Source organism: Notechis scutatus, chromosome 2 (assembly GCF_049901735.1).
Source record: "Notechis scutatus isolate UNSWTSFEM ecotype Mainland chromosome 2, rNotScu1.2, whole genome shotgun sequence".
NCBI classification, from domain to species: domain Eukaryota; kingdom Metazoa; phylum Chordata; class Lepidosauria; order Squamata; family Elapidae; genus Notechis; species Notechis scutatus.
The window spans coordinates 197665869-197679229 of NC_142010.1; the positions used below are offsets into that span (position 1 = coordinate 197665869).

Consider the following 13361-nt stretch of genomic DNA (forward strand, 5'->3'; position numbering starts at 1 on the left):
GAGTGGATTTCGATCCAGACGGAGTCCCTCCCTAAGGACAGGCTAAGCTTTGGTATGTCCCACTTCTGGATGCTCTGAACAGCTCATGGGAGAAAGGGCGTTGGTACTTACCTGATACACCCGTTCTCTGTGAGCTGTGAAGAGCATCCAGCCCCACCCATTTCTTTCCATCTGGTGGGGTTCCGTTCCAGTCAGGGATCCAGATTAGGTGATGAGTTCTGGACTTTGGCACAGTCTTCGCAAAACTGGGGGACGCTGGGGAGGTGTCCCGTGGAGGAGGAGGAGCGTCCCGGAGTTTTAAGGCCAGCCTTTCCAGAAGAGACTGAAGCACCTCCCACTTCTGGATGCTCTTCACAGCTCACAGAGAACGAGAGTATCAGGTAAGTACCAACGCCCTTTCTGTATTTGAACTAGCTTTGAGGTACGATTGGACAATAAGATTCTGCATTATCTAGCTTTAATTCATTGCTTGAAAATTAAATTGTAATAATTTGTATAATGCCATAATATTAATTCTGTAAAAATAATGGGAAATTACAAAATTTTAAATTTCAAAATTAATTGTATTATGCTATTGGTGGATTCATTCATTCATTTAAATGCCTTTTTTCTTTTTTCCTAATTTTCCACACACTTGCCTTATTTTTTTACTGTGAATTGTTTCAGTTTTTAGGCATATGCTTTGTCAGTAAAAATTTAAATTAAATTAAAATGGAAAATAATGTTCTTTTTTAATGCTTATATTAAAAATCATCTTGAAAAATAGCTCATATTCTCTTACTGGTTCCCAATTACTGCTGGTAATCTTGGAGAAAATATAATCCCTTATCTAAGAATTTGCTTATCAATTTGTACCAGTGGTGGGATTCATTTTTTTTTACTACCGGTTCTGTGGGCGTGGCTTGGTGGGTGTGGCTTGGTGGGCGTGGCAGGGGAAGGATACTGTAAAATCTTCAGTCAGAGGTGGTATTTGCCGGTTCTCCGAACTACTCAAAATTTCCGCTACCGGTTCTCCAGAACTGGTCAGAACCTGCTGAATACCACCTCTGATTTGCACCAAAGTGAACTGCTTTTGTTATACCTCTTAAACTTTAAGAGACATTGCAGAATTTGTATTCACTGAGCGCCTACTTTCCCTTTCTATTTTCTTCCTAAGGCCAGAGCATAGTTTTATGTGTAATATTAAAAACAAAACATTTTAAACAGTCAAGGAATAGATCAGAACAGAATAACTTCAAATGAGTTTTGTGGTAAATAAGAATATAATTTTATCATTGAAGCAGATTACCATACAGCTGTAACCTACCTCACTCCTAGTTAAATTTCTCTACCTGTCTTATTTTCTCTTATAACTCTCAACAGGCTCAATCTGCCTATTGTGCATTTTTATGTAATAAGATGAAGACTAGTTTCTTGTACGTTGGGCAATACTCCCATAATCCTCCAATGTTAATGCACTGCTTTCCTCCTTTTCATAAACTGGTCAATCTAAACACACCTTTCCATAGGTCCCATTAAAGAATCTAGATGTTCTTTCCTCCTGTAAATTCATGGCATTTCAGCTAAGAGCAGTCCTACATAGGACATGGTTTGGTTGCATAAGCTGAGATAGATAGACTTAGAGGAATGGACTTGAATGAAGAAACAGAGGTTATATTATTAACAAGATAATCATAGTACTATAACCTATGCCATTTTCATTAATTTTCTCCTCTATAAATCAAATGTCCCTGCTCATGTAAAGTTCAAATCTATTACTTGGCGTATCTGTTTTTATTTTTTATCTACACTTTGCAGAAATATAAAAGCACCAGAATGTACTTGGTTGCTAATTTATGTAGTGAAGTTTCTAAGCCAGTCTTTAATTTCTCCTGTCTGAATAGACAGATTTCATTTTAGAGGTGATATTTCTATCTGTTTGCACTCTGATTTTCTATGCCAGTCATTTAAAACCAATGTCACTGAGAATAAATAACAGCCAATTACACTAAAACCAATGTTTCATTTTAGTAAGAACTCCTCAAGTTGTAATTAAAATCAATATTAATTTATCTAAACATATTGAAGACATTAAAACATAACCATTTATTTTAAGGACTGTCTCTTTCATTAGGCAAATGATGCTTTTGGTCGTAAAGTGCATGTTTATAGAGATTGTAATATATTTTAGCTCTTTTTAAAAGGCTGTGTTATTAAGTGATCAAAAAGGAAAAATTGCTATTTTTCCTTTTTGCTTTTTTTCTAAACAATAATAGTTTTTAAATATAATGCACTCTGCCTGACTATCTATCTACAAGCAATTCCTATTGCTTTTCATGATACAAAAATTTAAATGTGCACAGGACTGCAGATTAAAATGAAGTTCACCAAAATAGTGCAGATTGTAACAATTATGACAGGCTTTTCAATAAGAACATTCAAGGGGGACAGGAAATGATGATATGTGTATCATAACATGATTAACATCATCAGACAAATTGTATGATTTAGGTACCTACATGACATCAGATACCACAATATCCTTAAAGAATGTGATTGTTAGTTATGAGTCTTAAAGATGTTTAGGGGATTGTATGTGGCTCTGGATATGGCATTGTACATGGTGAATGTTGTATTTTGAGAACTGCACAGACAACTGTCAACTTTCATTGGTAGCTCACTAACTACCAAGACAAAGTCAAGATACTTATGTTTGTACACAATACTTTATTGGACTATTATAATACAATACATGGTGTTGCCCTTGTGGAGTATTTGGAAGCTTCAGCTGGTGCGGAATGCAGTGTTGCAGGCAGTCAATGCCATGGGTTACTTGGCACATGGAACACCATTGCTTTCAATCCTCATTGGCTTCCATTGCTTTTGAGCCCCAACCCTGCTAGCTTTTCATAAGTCCCTGAAGGAACTCAGACCTTTATGTCTGAGACTGTGCTGGAGTTCCTCTCTTGGATTTGCTGATGGTTGTTTTTATGCTGTTTGGGTCCTATGTGTTTTTACTTTTATATTAGGAATTTTATCTTTTATTATCAGTTGCTTACAGTTATTTATGTGAGATGGGTGGCTATATAAATCAAAAAAATAATAAATAAAATAGCATAAAGCCAAACTTCTCTAAGACTATCTAATCCTCCCAGCACAGATATAGCTAATTTTACTTGTTCTGAGGGATAGTATTATTGTAGAGAGTAAAGAAGATGAGTTTGAGTGATATAGGCAAGATCCATTACCAAAGTGACAAAGGGAAAGCATATCTTAAGTCCAAAGCAACCAGAAAATATATGGAAGTAAGCTATTTTCAATGAGTGTGAGTACAATAGAATTTTGCAAGTCTGACTTCCGATTTGATTTTCTTCGCTGACAGACCGAAACCGCGATCATGCGCGGTTTCAATCTGTGCTCGCCGCCGGAGCGCCCCGAGCTGGCTGGCTTCGGGGCTAAGCCACCCCGTAGAGGTGGTGAAGAGGGGGGAGACTGCCAGCAGGGTTGAGGAGAGCCGCATCTCTCCTCCTCAGCTAGCCATTACTCCCTTTCCTGAAGGCGGTTGCAGCAGTGGTCAGAAATGGCCACCTCAAAGAAGAACTTGGCCGGAAAAGAATGTGCAGAAGGAACATAAGAAGAGAAAGTCTTGGTTGACCGGGTTAAACTGCAAAAGCAACAACGCAAGGTACCCTGGAATTTAAACTATTTTTAAAAATGACATTGTGGAGGGCGGACATTCTGGCGTCGCGACGATACGGCATGCGATCTTGGAGGTCTGAGACCGCTGCTGATATCTTTGCTCCTGGATGGTCCTATCGGATCTAAACCGTCCCGAAGAGATGGTGAAAGTGAAGAGCGCATCCTGTTGATCCCAGGGATACCGCAAAATCCCTGGTAGATCCAGGAGAAGCTCTTCTTGCCAGCGGCAAAGAGGCAGCCATTACAGCTGAAGTTGGGACAGCTCCGAAACGGAAGAGAACAGAAAGAGAGTGTGTGCTGGTTTGGTGAGAACTTTTTTTTTTTTATTCTAAGATCTGAAAGGACACCCAAAGGAAAAGAAAGAATCTGTAAAAGTTTTGACAGAAGTGATTAAGCGGCGATTTTAAACAGGAATGTCAAAATAATGTTTTTTTCCCCCAAAATAATGTTTTTTTCATTGCTGGATTTTCTATATATGATCTTGTATTTTGAAACTGGATTGGTTTTTCGTTTATATCTATTTTTTTCTTCTCCTTTTTGATTTTGTGATATTTTAGGCTAGAAGCTCCCTTTAGTTATTTCATTTTTTTAAAATATCTTTTTCTTTTTTTTATTAATTCTTATTATATTCTGCTCGGAAAAGGAGGGGGAAAGTGAGAGCAAAGAAACTTTGTAACACTGCCAACTAGAGGCTTGAAAATATTCTATTTCCTTGTGACCAGACAAAGCTGAGAAAGAAAGAACTGAGACTCTTTTTCAAGGACATTGCTATTTGATAAGATAGAGGGAAGAGCATGGGAGAGTATTATTGCAGGTGCTCTTCTGGGTTTCTATCAACAGCTGGAGTCTGGTGTTGAAACGTAGGGGGAAAAAGGTGATAAGTCTTTGGAGAAGAGAGCTATAATAAGAGCCTTGGATAATTAAACAAAGTGCAGTGTGCCCTTTTTACTTTTTCTAAGTTGTGCTATCCCTCCTCACCAGCTTTATTGTATTTCTTTTTATCTTTTTTGGGGGGTTTTGGCTTTGTTGGAGCTTGTCTTTGTTTTTCTTTTTTTCTTTGGAAGTCCAATCTCTACGTTTGCTTTTTATTTTAAAGGGAAAGCCTTAAAAGCCTTTTTTTTCCCTTTCCTGGTATTTTTGTTTTTTCGTCTACCTTTCTGGTTTATTCTTATGCACTTTTTTCTATTTGAGACCTTTCAATTGGATTAAGGTGTTGAAGAACCTGAAGAATTTTTCCTTTTCCTCTTTTTTTTTTCTTTTTTTTTCTTAAGCCTTTTTTTCATCTAACTATTGATTGGATTAAGGTATACAAGAACCTGAAGAGATTTTGTCCTCCCTTCTTTTTTCTTTTTTTTATTATTATTGGGCTTCTTTTTTCTACTATTTTTATTTTGAACTATAATTGGTTACTTCACAATTGGATTAAGGTTTAGAAGAACCTGAAGATTTTGAATTGCTTAAAATGAGTAGGAAATTTACAGCTCCTGGTTCTTCAACTTCAACTTCTTCCTCTCCACCAAGGAATTCAAAATATTCAAGCAAGATCAGAGAATATTGAAAAGAGAATAGAGAACATTGAACAAAGAACAGAGAACATTGAACAAAGAACAGAGAAAACCGATGAAAAAGTAGTGAACATCCAACAAATGATGTTGAAGTATGATGAGAGATTCCAAAAAATTGAAGAAGATAAACAAAGAGACAAGAAGATTGGAGATATTGATAATAGATTAACGGTGGTTGAACAAGATAAAAGTGGTATGTTGAGATGGGAGATGGATAGATCAGAATTCTATCTTAGATTCCAAATCTTCCAAAAGATTCCAGAACTATAGACCCATTTCTCTACTAAATGCAGATTATAAAATCTTTGCTTCAATATTGGCAGAAAGACTTAAAAATATTTAAATAATGTTATCCATCCTGATCAAAATGGATTTCTCCCAAAGAGACAAATTAAAAACAATATGAGAGTAATCTTGGACACCTTGGAATACTACGAGGCACATCCTGAAAAACAAATGGCTCTGATATTTCTAGATGCACAGAAGGCATTTGATAATGTGAATTGGCGATTCATGTTATTACTGTTGGAACAGATGGGTTTTGCTAGAAAATTTATTCAAGCAATAGAAGCTATATATTATAAGCAAACGGCAAAGGTAATGATAGAGGGAGAACTGATAGACTCTATTAATATAAGAAAAGGAACAAGACAAGGGTGCCCACTATCACCTTTGTTGTTTGTGTTAACTTTGGAAGTGCTAAACAGAAATATTAGAGATGAAAAGAATATAAAAGGAATGAAAATCAAAAAGGAAGAATTTAAGCTGCAAGCATTTGCAAATGATCTGGTTTTCATCTTAGAAGACCCTTTAGAAACAGCATCAAAATTGATAGAAAAGATAAGAGACATATGGAAAGGTGGCTGGTTTGAAAATAAATAAAGATAAGACAAAGATCTTGACAAAGAATATGCTATTAAGACAAAAGGAAGAACTGGCAGACCTATTGAAAATTCAGGTCATGAATAAGATTAAGTACTTGGGGATATATTTGACAGCAAGATGCAGTACATTAAAAGAGAATAATTATATCAAACTTAAACAGCAGATATCGTTAGATTTGGCGAAATGGGAAAATTTACAACTGTCACTAATAGGGAGAATATCAACAATCAAGATGAATATATTACCCAGAATCTTATATTTGTTTCAAATAATTCCAATTAGGATCGGAAAAGACTACTTTGAAGATTTAAATAAAATTGTGTTGAAATATATATGGCAAGGTAAGAAAGCGAGAATAAAGTTAAAACTTTTGCAAGATGCTAGAATTAGAGGAGGATTTGGTTTGCCTAATTGGGAGTTGTATTACCAAGCTACAAATCTGATGTGGGTTAAGGAATGGATAACACTAAGAAATACTAGATTGTTGACATTAGAAGGACATGATCTGTTGTTGGGGTGGCATGCCTTTTTATGGTATAAAGGAACTAAAACACAGGGGTATTTTAGAAGACATTATACACGGGAGTCTCTGTGGTTAAACTGGGAGAAGATTAAAAGACAATGTTATTTGAAAATTCCAGTCTGGTTATCGACTATTGAAGCATTTTCTTATCCTATAATATACAAAAAGGAACAAACAGTTAGAAATGGTGAAATATTGAATGAAAAGGGTGAACTTAAATCTATACAAAAACTAGAGGAACAAGGTATAAAGATGAATTGGTTTTCATATGCGCAAATACATTCAAGGTATGATAAAGATTCTAAAACAGAAGGTTTCTATGATAAACTGATTGACTTAGATAAGATTTTGACAGGTACTGATGAAAAGGTGATTAAAAAATTGTATGGATATTTATTAGAAATTAAAGTAGAAGAAGAACAAGTTAAAGAAACTATGATTGCTTGGGGGAAGAATTTTGGATATGGGATCGATTTAGAGAAATGGCAAAAATTGTGGTCTCAAAATTATAAAATGACAATGTCAACAGCATATAAAGAAAATTTGTATAAGATGTTTTACAGGTGGCATTTTCCCCCGACAAGAATAGCAAGAATGTTCAAGAATAAATCCAAAAAATGTTGGAAATGTCATCAGACACCTGGCTCATATTACCATATGTGGTGGACTTGTGTGGATGCTAAAAAATACTGAACTAAAATCCACATGTGGTTGGAAAAAAATGACCAAAAAACATATAGATTTGAAACCAGAGATATTTTTATTGGGAATTTTACCTGAAATATATAGTAAAGACTTGAAATACCTGATTGTAAATGTATTAACAGCGGCTAGGATTGTATTTGCTAAAAACTGGAAAAATGAGAAAATACCATCACAGGAGGAAATCATTAAGAAAATATTGGAATGTGCTGAAATGAGTAGATTGACATTTGAAATTAGAGAACAAGAGGATAAACAATTTTATAAAATTTGGGATCTTTTCTATCAATGGTTAGACAATAAAATACAGTAATGAAATACGTAGACTTTTAGAAAATAATAAATATATAAAGATGTACTTTTTTCTTATTATATCTACAAAATGATTTTAGGATAGATTTGGGATGATAATATGAACTGTTATAAAATAAACTAAGTAAATTATGACTATCCTGTAAAACATGAATGAATAAAAGTATAGTCAAATGATTGATTAATAATGATACTAAGGTATTTAATTTTTGATTGACAATATGAGATCATATGCAATGTAATTGTAATTGAAGACTACGAAATGGAAGCACAAAACAATTTGTAAACCAACCGGCACACTGTATGTACACCTATGGAAGATAGTTTGATGTTTTTATGCTTTGTTTATGTTTGTTTTTAAAAACCAATAAAATTTATTTTTAAAAAATGACATTGTTCCCAAAGAAGATTTTGAAGCAGCAAAGGAGAGAGGGAAGGGAAAGGATTTGGCTTTGTTTTTTCTCTTTCCTTCCATATACTGACAGCTAAGAGACTTAAGCAAGAAATTGAAAAAAAAATCCACTTTGACATCAACAGGCATTTAAGCTGAAAATATAATGTCAAAGGGATAATAAAGATTTCTGGATACTTAAAAGCTTTTAAAAGCAGGAAATGAGAGAAAAAGAATAAAAGGACAGGATCTGGAAAAATGGAGGAGACTGCCTCGAACTAAAACCTCAACAAGATTCCTAAAAAATACATTTTAACTGAAACTTGGCAACAAAATAGTAGAACCCCAGGAAGAGAAAGTTGAAAAAAGAAGCAAGAAGAAACAGCTTGGGATTATTTGGATTACTTGGTGATCTCTGGATTTTTGGTTATTGCATTTAAATGACTAAAATCAATTGGGTGGTTGTTTAAAAGTGTTTAAAGTGGCATCACTTTTAGAAGAACTGAAAATGGAACTTAAAAAGTACAAAGAAGATGCAGAAGAAGGGAGAGGTTCTTTTAGCTTCATATTTCAACTCTTAGAAATGGAGATCTGGAATTATGAGAAATAACGAGAAACGCTTGCAGAACAAGAAGATTGGGACAAAGAAGAAGCCATCTTTAATGATCAAGTAATTTTATGTGGGGGGAAAAAAGGAAAGGGGGGAAAGAGAACGAAAAGTGTAAGATTTGAAAAAACAACCAAAAAAAAGAAGAATAGTTTGAAAAATAAGTATAATATTAGAAAGCAACAGAAGAGGGGATTACAGAAAAAGCTGTCTTCCTTAGAGCCTGCCAGTTGACAGTTTTTGACTGATGGGGTCTACAGCATACCTTCCTTGCCTTATCAAATGTGACAGGCTCCTGTCATAGGGTGAAACTGATTCAATAAATAGACTGGTCCCATGCTTTGTAGGGCTTTATAGAACTATTATGTTACAGAGTTGTGAAAACTGTTTCATCAGTAAGACTTTTTTTTTAAAGGGCAGGCTGCCCTATGAATTGTGATTGTGGAGAAAATTGCTGAGAATACTTTGGAGTGCAAATAGGACACATAATATTAGATGAAGTAAAACCAGACTGATCAATGAAGCACTGACAATGAAGCTAAAGCTAAAGCTTTAGGACTTTGAACATATAATAAAAAAGCAAGAACCATTTCCCACATGCTTGGAAAAATCAAAGGCAATCAAAACGAGATCAAAAGAAGACAAGGAGGCTAGATGTAATCGCTACACTGATGACACAAGCATCAGCTTAACACAACCATGAGATCAAAGAAGCAGTTACTGATAGACTATCCTGGCTTAATACTGTTTGTCAAGTTCACAAACACTCAGAAGTGATTGAACAACAGTTAAGACTAGATATGCAAAAGAGCTTACTCCAAACCCCTTGAGATCGGTGAGATTTATTCCTGTGTTAGGTTGAGTATCTGCATGAAATGTTGAATGTTGAACGTAATAAGCCTTTGGAGTAGCATGTTATCATCAAGTGGATATCATTAGAAGCTTATGACAATAATATTAACTCTAAATAAAAATGAGACCAAAAACAAGGTAGCAGAATAGGAAAAAAATACAATGCTAATTTTTCCTAATAAAATGTTTGCTATAAGGCTAATTTCCTCTTTTCCTTTTGATTGCTCCACGTGAATTTGAAATTATTAGCAGCTTTCATTTCCAAGAAATTTGCTATAATATCATCTTCACAGAAACAACAGCTAATCAATAAAGACTTTATTTGCAGTTTCATTGAGGCCCTGTTTCCAAAACAGGTTAATTCGATAATTGTTTTCACAAGCCAGGATATATGCTGTTTTATATGTTGATTATTCTGTACATCACCCAGAGTCCCTCCTTGAGGGAGAGGGGCAATCTAGAAACATGAAATATATGTGTGTCTTTGTATGTATGTATAATTTATGCAGGCTCATCTAGTGCAAATGATGTATAATCTGGACAATTCTCTTTAAATTTTGCAAAATGAGATGTAAATATAATTGTTCTGAAAGGAAGTTTTTTCCCTAAGGTACATTAGCTCATGAGTGCAATTACAGAGATAAAAACCTAACAAAATGTCCTTATCTGAAGTTAAACTCTATCTTTTTCCTGGTAAATATTCATAACGATTTCAACTTTAATTAATTCAAATCCTATCTATCATGATTGAGATTGTCCAGCCAGCACTTTGAGGATAATACTTATGTTTAAGACATTCTACTGAGAATGAATTTTAGACTGGTAGGGAATTATACAGTATCTTGTATTTAAATATAATGTACACAGAATGTTTAAAACTCAGTAGATTTGCTTTATCATTAAAATGTCTCCCTTCATTTTCAGGATTTCTCTTTAAAAACATGAGTAGCTCAAAATTATGATATTGCTATTAGATGAATATAACAGATGAATCTAAACAGTATTTTGATTATTTTGATGAAGCAGTGGATAAAGTTTTAAATGCACAAGTTAAATTATTACATGAGCAGCATTATACTTGTTACTTATGGGGTCAACTACTACAAACGGAATCCTCTGCAGCAGCATTTGGTAAGAAAGGAATGACTCAGAATAAAACATTGTGCACAATACAAATAAATTATATTTCCTCTTAGTTAGGACAAGGCATTTAGAGAACAGATTGATTTTTTTCTAAATGAAGTACTATCTGAGTTTAATTGAAATGGGAGGTTTCTGAAAGCCTGCAGCAATCCAACAGAAAAACAAAACAAAAATCACATTGATTTTATTATGAACATATAGTTGTTTGCGTAGCTCCTTTATATGTGCAAGATTTTTCAGATTAAATTAACATAGTAACTCACAGTTCTACATTTAAATATATTTTTCACACCATTTGACTCTTACTGACAAGAACAATAAATGTAGTAGTCCAACAATTGCCTTTATGAATTAGATTACAGCTTCAATTTGAAAATACAATACCAAATACAATATAATAATTAGGAAAACATTTTGATGACAATGAATATTATTTATTATTACACATGAAACTCAGTCAACTGAAAATGTATCACAACTATCATTGACTGGCGCTGATGGTTGATAAGGGTTGTTATTATTATTATTATTATTATTATTATTATTATTATTATTATTATTATTATTATTATTATTATTATTATATTCATTAAACCAGTGGTGGTATTCTACTGATTTGGCTTGGTTCAGCTGAACCAGTAGTAGAAAAATTGCTACCAGTGCAGCCAAACCAGTAGTAAAAAATGCTAATGGTTCAGTCAAACTGGTATTTCCGACTATTAGCTGGGCGACCATGAGCTGTGCCACATGATTTAGATTAGCTAGAAAGCAGGAAATTGTCGGATTTCTTGCTTTCTAGCTAATCTAAATCGTGCAGCACAGCTGATTCCCCCCCCCCCATTGCTTCAAAATGCATCTTTTTCCAGTGCTTCCCTGAGGTCCACTAGACCAAAAATGCAGTGCAGAGGGTGCTGCGTGCCCTCCGTGCTCCGTTTTTGCTCCCAGGAGGCTTCCCTGAGGCCCACTAGGCCAAAAATGGCATGGGGGTGCTAACACGGGTCCCCCGCACCCAGTTTTTGCTCCCAGGAGGCTTCCCTGAGGCCCACTAGGCAAAAAACGGCATGGGGGTGCTAACACGGGCCCCCCGCACCCAGTTTTTGCTCCCAGGAGGCTTCCCTGAGGCCCACTAGGCCAAAAATGGGGCACGTGGGGTGCTGCAAAAGAAAAAAAGTGAAAAAGGGGGAGAAAGAATGAGAAAGAAAAAAGAAAAAAAGGGAGGGAGGGGAGAAAGAATGAGAAAGAAAAAGAAAGAAATGGAGGGAGGGAAAAAGGAAAGGAAGAAAGGACCACAAACTTTGCCACTAGACCAAGGGTCTTCAAACTTGGCAAGTTTAAGACTTGTGGACTTCAACTCCCAGAATTCCTAAGCTAACATGACTAGAGGAGGAATTCTGGGAGTTGAAGTCCACAAATCTTAAAGCTGTCAAATTTGAAGACCCTGCACTAGATGCAGCTTCAGAGGATGCTTTGAAACAGCACAGCAGTCCAGGGCTGGAATGTACCTGGAGGTCATCTAGTCCAGGGGTCGCCAATCTTTTGGACCTTAGGTACCACCAAACTCATAATTTTAGATCCCAGGGACCACACCGGTTCTGTTGGCATGGCCTAATTTGTGGGTGTGGCTTGGTGGTCATGTGACTGGCTGGGCATGGCTTGTATGTAAATATTATAAATATTTATATAAATATTGAATTTTTTATTAAAAAAGAGCAACTTTTACCCAAAATCAGGCAAAGCAGGCAGATTGAGTTACTCACAGAATCATTCAGTGATCTATCTATCTGCCATCGGCTAGCTCAGTCTCTCAAATTTGCTTGCCATGAGTCTGCAATGAATTTGGTTGCAAGCAAACCTTCAGTCCTAAGGGAGGTTCGGCTGTGCTGAGCCGAAGATCAAAAGACAAGCTAGAAAGCAAGAAATCCAACCATTTCCTGCTTCCTAGCTAATCTAAATCTCCCGGCACAGAGAACAGATGATGGTTGGAAAAAGGAAAAATACCAATTTTAGCAGGCAAGCTTATTGGGTAAGGAGTGAGTGGGCGGGGAGAGTTCCCGCGGGCAATGTGGGCGGTGCAGCCTTGTGTTCCTGCACAGCCTGGATTAATTGCTTTGTGGAGGTGCTCTGGGGGTGAGATTTCTCTGTGGCCCACCAAAATTTTCTCATGGCCCACCAGTGGGCCGCGACCCACCAGTTGGCGACCACTGATCTAGTCAACCCCTCTGCTCCAGAACGTGAGTTTCTGTCTTTTGACCCCCCACAGTCACATGACCACATAGCCACACCCACAGAACCGGTAGTAAAATTTGAATCCCACCATTGCATTAAACATGAAACTCAGTTAATTGAACATTTAAAAATGTATCACAAATATTATTAACTGGCACTGATGGTTGATACAGGTTGCTGCCAGCATCCTAGATATTGACCGAGTATTTTCTTAAAATATACAAAGTTCTCAATAGCGCAGTTTTTTGTAGTTCTGCTAGTGTTATTGCAGGAAGCTGCAATTTCTTGATGTACTGTGTAAAAATTTATTATTATATTATTGTTGTTGTTGTTTTTATATGTCAGTACTTCCATAAAGTTAGATGGCTCGGGTTTACTTCTCTCCAAAGTCTTAAATACAGCAAAAAGTTGACCATGTATTAAAATGATGAATTGCAGAAAAAGTTATTTCTTGATCTTCAAATCTATATCTAATAA

At 35.7% G+C, this 13361-nt stretch overlaps 1 protein-coding gene across 2 annotated transcripts in view; it reads left to right on the forward strand.

The window, feature by feature from the left end:
* GLIS3 (GLIS family zinc finger 3) overlaps positions 1-13361 on the forward strand; it is a 151568-nt gene that overhangs the window by 93043 nt on the left and 45164 nt on the right. The window lies entirely within an intron of this gene.